Consider the following 7,376-nt stretch of genomic DNA (forward strand, 5'->3'; position numbering starts at 1 on the left):
CTAATCTATTCGACAGATCTCAAGGAAATCTTTTGTAATAGATTCGTTGAAGCTCAAGGAAGGTTTACATATATAATTTATATGGCAAAACAACGTTTGCCAGGTCAGGTAGTTATAATTAATGATAAGTATTGATTGAGGCGATAGATTGACACTCGACGTCGGCAGCAAACTAGAAGGTAGAACTGTGTTAAGCATGTAATTGAGCACTTATCCCTTATTATTGATCATGACGGTGCGGTGGTCATTGTGTCCGGATTGTGATTAGATTCGGTGGTGTGCTACTGATTTCCACATACTTTAAGTGGTAGTGGGCGATTGGGGAGCTGGTCACCCATACTCGACCAGTGGATTGCTGCAATATATACGATTTTTTTGTTAACAGAAATAAGGCTCTATTGGACTATTCAGTATTCACTACCTATATGTTGTTCAGACCTCTTGATGCCAATTTCGAATTAAATCTGTTCAGTAGTTTTTGCGTTTTGCCTCAACATAAAGTACTGTTTTAATAATAATTTATTTCAGAAAAACAACCATAATAATTGTTATTAAATGTCCTTAATAAATTATGTAAATATAATTACTTATAACTAAACAGGCACATGAAGCCGCATAAGTGCCGTTATAATCGGCACTTCGTAATGACTAACAATGGTTTGCAGAATGATGTTAGGGCTAGTGGTTTGGGGTAGCTAACACGCGTGAGTCGAGTGTTATTACAGTTTATAATTACGTTTTCTTACAGTGCCTATTAATAACTTGTGTATAGCAGTTTTTATTATCTTATTGGTGGTGGAGTATTTTTTACTAGTAAGTATTTATTAACAATTTAACATAGATATCTAATTGCGTGCTTACTAACTTAGACTTACTACCAACTTATCCATTATGGATATAACCCCCCAGAACCTCCGGATCCTCCGGATATTCCATTACCTGGATCGAAACGTCGCTTACAGGACAGCGCAACACATAACGCAAATGCAGTCTCTAAAAAGACAATTATTGATACTGATATGGCTTCTGCATCCATACAGAATATATATAATCACCCAACTTTAGTTGTGGGGATTAAAGAATACACCTCATTAGATAAAAGTCCATTTATTATTCATGTTTCCCGCACTGAAGAAGATCCCTCTTCAGGTTTAACAATAAGACCTATAAAATTTGGTCAACTTTTACACAAACATAAAGTTGTAAATATATGCCCGGATGGTATTAAAAAAGTTGGTAGAAATAAAATAGCAGTAATCTTCAAATCAGCTTCAGATGCCAACAAATTTTTAGATAACCCACTTTTAACTGCAAACAAATATGAAGCAAATATACCTAATTATAATATTACAAAGATGGGTACTGTCCGCCAGGTTCCGGTGGACTTATCCCTGAATGAGTTTGTCGAGTCAGTTGATCTTCCCACAGGTTGTGGAAAGATTTTATAAGCTCGCAGGCTCAATAGCAAAGTTATTGAGGATAATAAAGTTTCTTGGATCCCAACCCAAACTATAGTTATTACTTTCCAAGGACAATCACTCCCTACCAGAATATTCCTATTTCATAACTCCCTTCCAGTAGAAACTTACCTTTTCCCCACCATTCAATGTCAGAACTGCTGCAGATTTGGACACATTAAAACTACATGCAGATCCAACTCAAGGTGTTATAAATGTGCCCAATCCCACTCTGGTGACTCATGTAATATACTAGAAAAAGATGCAAATTGTATTAATTGTTCTGGACAACATTTTTCCACCAATAAAGGTTGTCCTGAACATGGTAGGCAAAGAACAATTAAAATAATAATGTCGCAAGAGAACATCTCTTATGTAGAGGCAGCAAAGCGTTGCCCAAAATCTACAAGGCCATTCACATAAATTCTCAGTAATCCTTCCTCATCCCATAATTACAACCCACATGAGCCAGACTAGTATTCCTTCTGCTCCCACTACCTCATATAGGAAAACTGTTACTTCTCTTCCACACTCTAGAGCCCCATTAAGCAAGTCCTATGATAAAGCTGCTCATCAGGCCATTATTGCTGAGGTACCTTCAGTGTTCCCCAATGGTTCAGCATTAATGCAAATTGTATTCCCTCCTCTACAGTACAGAATGAAAACCTCCTGGAGGTTCTCCTTTCACTCATTCTAACTCTCATATCAAGTAACACTCTTAACATACCGTCCAACGTTGCCCATAAACTATCTCACATCTTATCCCTTTGTAACAATCATGGTCCCAGTGACCATCCTTCAATGGAACACCAGAAGCCTCCGTCCTAGGAAACCAAGCCTTATTCATCTTATAAATAAATACCTTCCCTCTTCCATCGCCATATCTGAGACATGGCTGGCCCCTGGATCACACTTCAGGGTCCCGGGCTATGCATGCCTCAGGGATGATCGAGCAGATGGTGTTGGCGCAGGCTGTGCCTTATTTATAAGACGCACCCTTCCCTTTTCCCCAATAATCCTTCCAAACCAACATCCTGGTATAAATATTGTTGCTGCAAAAGTTTTGAACATCTCCATGGTATATATACATCCCTCAACCTCATTCAACTATGATTGCAGACATCCTCCATTTAATCTCGTCTATTCCCTCTCCTATGATTCTAATGGGAGATTTTAATGCACATCACATGTCTTGGGGCTCTAGCACTACTGATTATTTTTCTCTTTCCCTTCTTGATATTTTTGATGAATGTAATCTCTGCATAATAAATGATGGCTCTCCAACCCGCAGGGTTGCTCCTTCTCAAAATCCAAAAATTGCAGTTGACCTGACCCTATGTTCTCCTTGTCTTGCTTCTCTTATTTCTTGGAACATCCTTCAAAATTCTAATGGCAGTGATCACTATCCTATTATCATTTCATTACCTGATAAAGTAATCCCTGCTCAAAATTTTTCCCCTTCTCTCAAATACAGATTAACAAATGCTAATTGGCAGCAATTTTCCACTTGCCTTGATGAAAAATTTTTAAACTTTCCCAATCCTAACCATTCAAATGCTGTTGAAAATTATAATAAATTAGCAGAGGCCATGATATTTAGTGCTGATCAAAATTTTCCCATAAAAAAACCATCCAATAGTAAAATGTCAACTCCTTGGTGGGATTCAGATTGCACCAAGGCTGCTAAGGATAGAAAATTAGCAGAAAAAACATATAATAGGAGCATGATTTGACCAACTTCATTAATTATAAAAAAGCTGCTGCCAAGGCCACTAATTTATTTACCAAAAAGAAAAAACAAGGTTGGATCAATTTTTGCCAGAGCTTATCTCCCTGTGCTCCATCTACAATTGTATGGAAACAAGTTAAAAAATTTAGGGGTTCTTACAATCCTCGGAGCATGACTCAAGTGTAGATCCATCTGTATGGCTTGAATCCTTTGCAGATAGGTTGTCACCCCCTTCAGTTCCTAATGAAGACTATCTCCCTTCACCTCCAATCCCTCTCTCATCAACTCATAGTTTGGACTCCCCTTTCTCTTTTTCAGAACTTCTTCTGGCATTGGATGGCTTAGTTGACACTTCTCCCGTGGCCGATGGCATCCCCTATTCTTTCCTTAAACAATTTTCAATCAGATCCCAAGAATACTATCTCAAAATTATCAATAACCTATTTGATGTCGGCGCCATACCTTTATCTTGGAAAAATCAAGTGATCATTCCTATACTCAAACCAGGTCAGAGTCCATCTAAAGCCACCAGTTATAGACTAATTGCCCTATCATCTGCTCTTGCAAAAATATGTAAACATATGGTCAAACATCGACTTGAGTGGTTTGTTGAATACGATTAACTCATTTCCGATTCCCAGTATGGATTCAGAAAGGGGAAGAGCTCATTAGATAGCTTGGGTATCCTTACCACTGATATAAGATTAGCCCTTTTCCAAAAAGAACCTCTTTTGGCAGTTTTTCTAGATATAGAATCCGCATATGATAACGTGTAACTCCTCTGCTCAGGAGCAAACTCATTCAGCTGAGTATTCCAGCGAAGTTAACTCGATTCATATGCAATATGCTAATGGAGCGAACAATTACCATTAAAGGCCCATCCTCATACCTACCTCCTAAAACAGTTTGGAAAGGTTTACCTCAAGGTTCTGTTCTCAGTCCTTTACTATACAACCTGTATACCTCTGATATTTCTAGCACAGTTACCCCCTTTTGCCAAATCTTGCAATATGCAGATGATATTGTTCTATATACTTCTGATAAGTCTATACAGGCTTCTTCTAATCGTTTGAGTCATGCTCTAGAATATCTCTCATCATACCTCTTGCAACATGGGCTACCACTATCACCTTCCAAAAGTAGGGTAGTTTTATTCACCAACAAAAGCCGTCTCCCTGTAATCAAAGTCAAAATTTACAATATTGAAGTTCCTTTTGTCGATAATGTTAAGTTCTTGGGTGTATGGTTGGATCAAAAATTGACAGGTGTAAAGCACTTTAACTACATCTCCCAAAAGTGTGAAAAAAATATTAATATCCTTCGCTCATTATCTGGCGTTTGGTGGGGGGCTCACCCCTTCACCCAAAGATTGCCTTACAATGCCATAATTCGTAGCCACATGGATTATGGCACGTTACTTTTGATTCCAGGCAATAAGGCAGGTTTAGATAAGTTAGACAAATTACAGGCAAAATGTTTGCGCATTATATAAGGAGGATTGCTTAATGGATGGAAGGATTAATGCTTTGCAGGTCGAGTGTGTAGAACCTCCCCTCTCGCTTCGTCGACAGTTCCTCGCTAATAAACTGTTTTTTAAATTAGCGGAATTCCGGGATCACCCTTTGCTGCATAAATTAGATCAATTAGTTGGCATAGGCCAACTAATTGATCTAATGTATAGACAACAATAACCAAATTTCTCAAGATAAGAGATCATGTCTTGCCCATAGTTACCTATTGTACTCTCAAATCCCTAACCCCTTTTTTCAACTTTCGAAATTACCCCTATTCTCAATGCCTTTCAATGCACTCACCTTCCAACCCTTAATAATTTTAGATCTGGGCATTAATAAGTTCACCATAGAAGCTAACAAAACATTTTCTCATGTTGTGCATTCAGATTTCCAAAATTGGCATAAGATTTTCACTGATGCTTTTTAGAAGCACACATGAGCCCAGTTGGTGTTGCAGTATGGATCCCCTCCACAAGAATTGTATTAAGTTATAGCTGCTCAACTGTCACTTCGGTATTCACAGGGGAAGCAATTGCTATACTTGAAGCTATTTTATTTATTAAGTCCCATGGCCTAAACAATTCTATTATATTATCAGACTCCAAAAGCTGCCCTCAATCCATCCTCTCAAACCCATTTCGCTCAAAAAGTAGGATTCCAATTATACTTAAGATAAGAGAAAACTTGAAAGAGTGCTATGATCTCAACATCAACATAGTTCTAGCATGGATACCAGGCCATGCAGAAAATCCTGATGCTTGTGCCAGGTCAGCTGCTCATACAGGTTCCCAACAACATTCTCAAATGTTCTCTCATGACTTGTGCTCCACCTTGAAAATAAATATGTTTGAGAGGTGGTCAAACATTTGGCAGGTTTCCAAAACTGCTAAAGGCGTCTTTTATGGTGATATACAACCTGTAATCCCTTTAAAACCGTGGTTCTCGAAATTTAGATTCCCCAATAAATCAATAATATCAACAGTTTGCCGGTTACGCTTAAACCACTCTTGCACTCCAGTATTCCTAGCCAAATTAAGAATTAGAGACCATTCTCTATGTGACTGTGGACTTGATGAGGGTAATGTAGACCATTTATTCTTTAATGAAGTCTTCCTTGTACAACTTTATACCTCCTGAAATCCCCCGCCCCACCTCCATGAAATGCCTCCTCACCTTTGTTTTCACTCCTTTTGTAAATACTTTATGTAAATATATTAAACAGAATAATATTAAGTTATAACTAACACAATAAATGTTTTATATTAGTAATATTATCAGTGTTTGTCCATTATAATCTAACAGCATGTATATTTGTTTCAGGTATAATAAGAAAATAAATCTGTTTTGATTCTGGGCACCGGTCATTACTATAATCACTTATAAATTCGTTTACACCGATCAAATGACACACTCTAAGCTTGTTGGTCTACTGAAACGTGACATTGGCGAGTTGTAGTGCCCCTTCCACAGAAGCCACTAGAAAGAATAGAATAGAATAGATATTAGGGCTACCCCTCAACCAGTTCAGCAATGACGAGGTTCTCTTGCGTTGGATGGTATGGAATCCATCCACCCTCGCAACCGCGAACATTGCCGAAACACTGCAAAACCGCGGCAGCCCCAACATCAACCTGAAAACATTGTTGTACTGAACGCGCAAGGCACTAAGCGTTCTTTGAGTATATCTTACACACAGGCTGCTCGTATAGGTTTAACAATATGCTTTGAAAAGCGTTATCTTAATCTCACTGGTGCATCGAGCAAACCTGCGAGCCAGCATATTACTCCTCACCCCCAGTGCCCTGCGTTGCCTCACAATATCCATTTGTTATTCGAGGTCTTCGGTCTCGTTGTGTCCTAGATACTTAAAATGGCGAAGTTTCATAAGCTCAACACCATTCAGCTTTATTGACCGTATATTAGATTTTTACCGGGGACTCCGAAGACCAAATACTCGCTTTTTGGCAACTATATTTGAGCCGATTTTACATCACATACCTTTCACAAATAGCTATGAGCCTTCATATATACCCTACACTTGGACCCAGCAGCACCATGTCATCCACATTGCTGATGTTGCTCATATAAACACCATCAACCGAGCACCCGACACGCTCGACGCTGAGCTCAGTTATGAGCTAGTTCACATACAGATTGAAGAGTATGGGTAAGCTCAACCCCCCCTGTCTCACCCCACACTCCAGTCTGTACACATCGGAAAGGCTGCCGATCCATCTTACATTGTTTGACTGATAAGCATTCCAGTACTGTAAGAGATGCTGAACCACTGTATGCACACCAGTCTTCTTGAGAATTTTCCATAAAATATCATACATAACAAGATCAAATGCTTTTGATAAATCAAGGAAGCATGCATACTCAGGCATCCTCCTTTCAGTATAATATTGGACAGTACACTTAAGACTCACAATAGCAGTTTCAGTAGAAATCTGAAGTCCGGGTACAAAACCGAACTGCACCGCAGGAATATGCACATGTTTTTGTAGTGTCGAGTCAAGCACACTCTCCAACACCTTTGCCGCAACAGTCGCCAGAGAACTATATTTACACTTGTATGATAAATCCCCCGTTTTGTTTTTGACTATTGGTACAACAATACACTTATTCATTATGGGTGTCATCTAGAATATTACTAAATTATATAAGGAAATGAAA

This window comes from Leptidea sinapis, chromosome 14, assembly GCF_905404315.1.
Source record: "Leptidea sinapis chromosome 14, ilLepSina1.1, whole genome shotgun sequence".
Lineage (NCBI taxonomy): Eukaryota > Metazoa > Arthropoda > Insecta > Lepidoptera > Pieridae > Leptidea > Leptidea sinapis.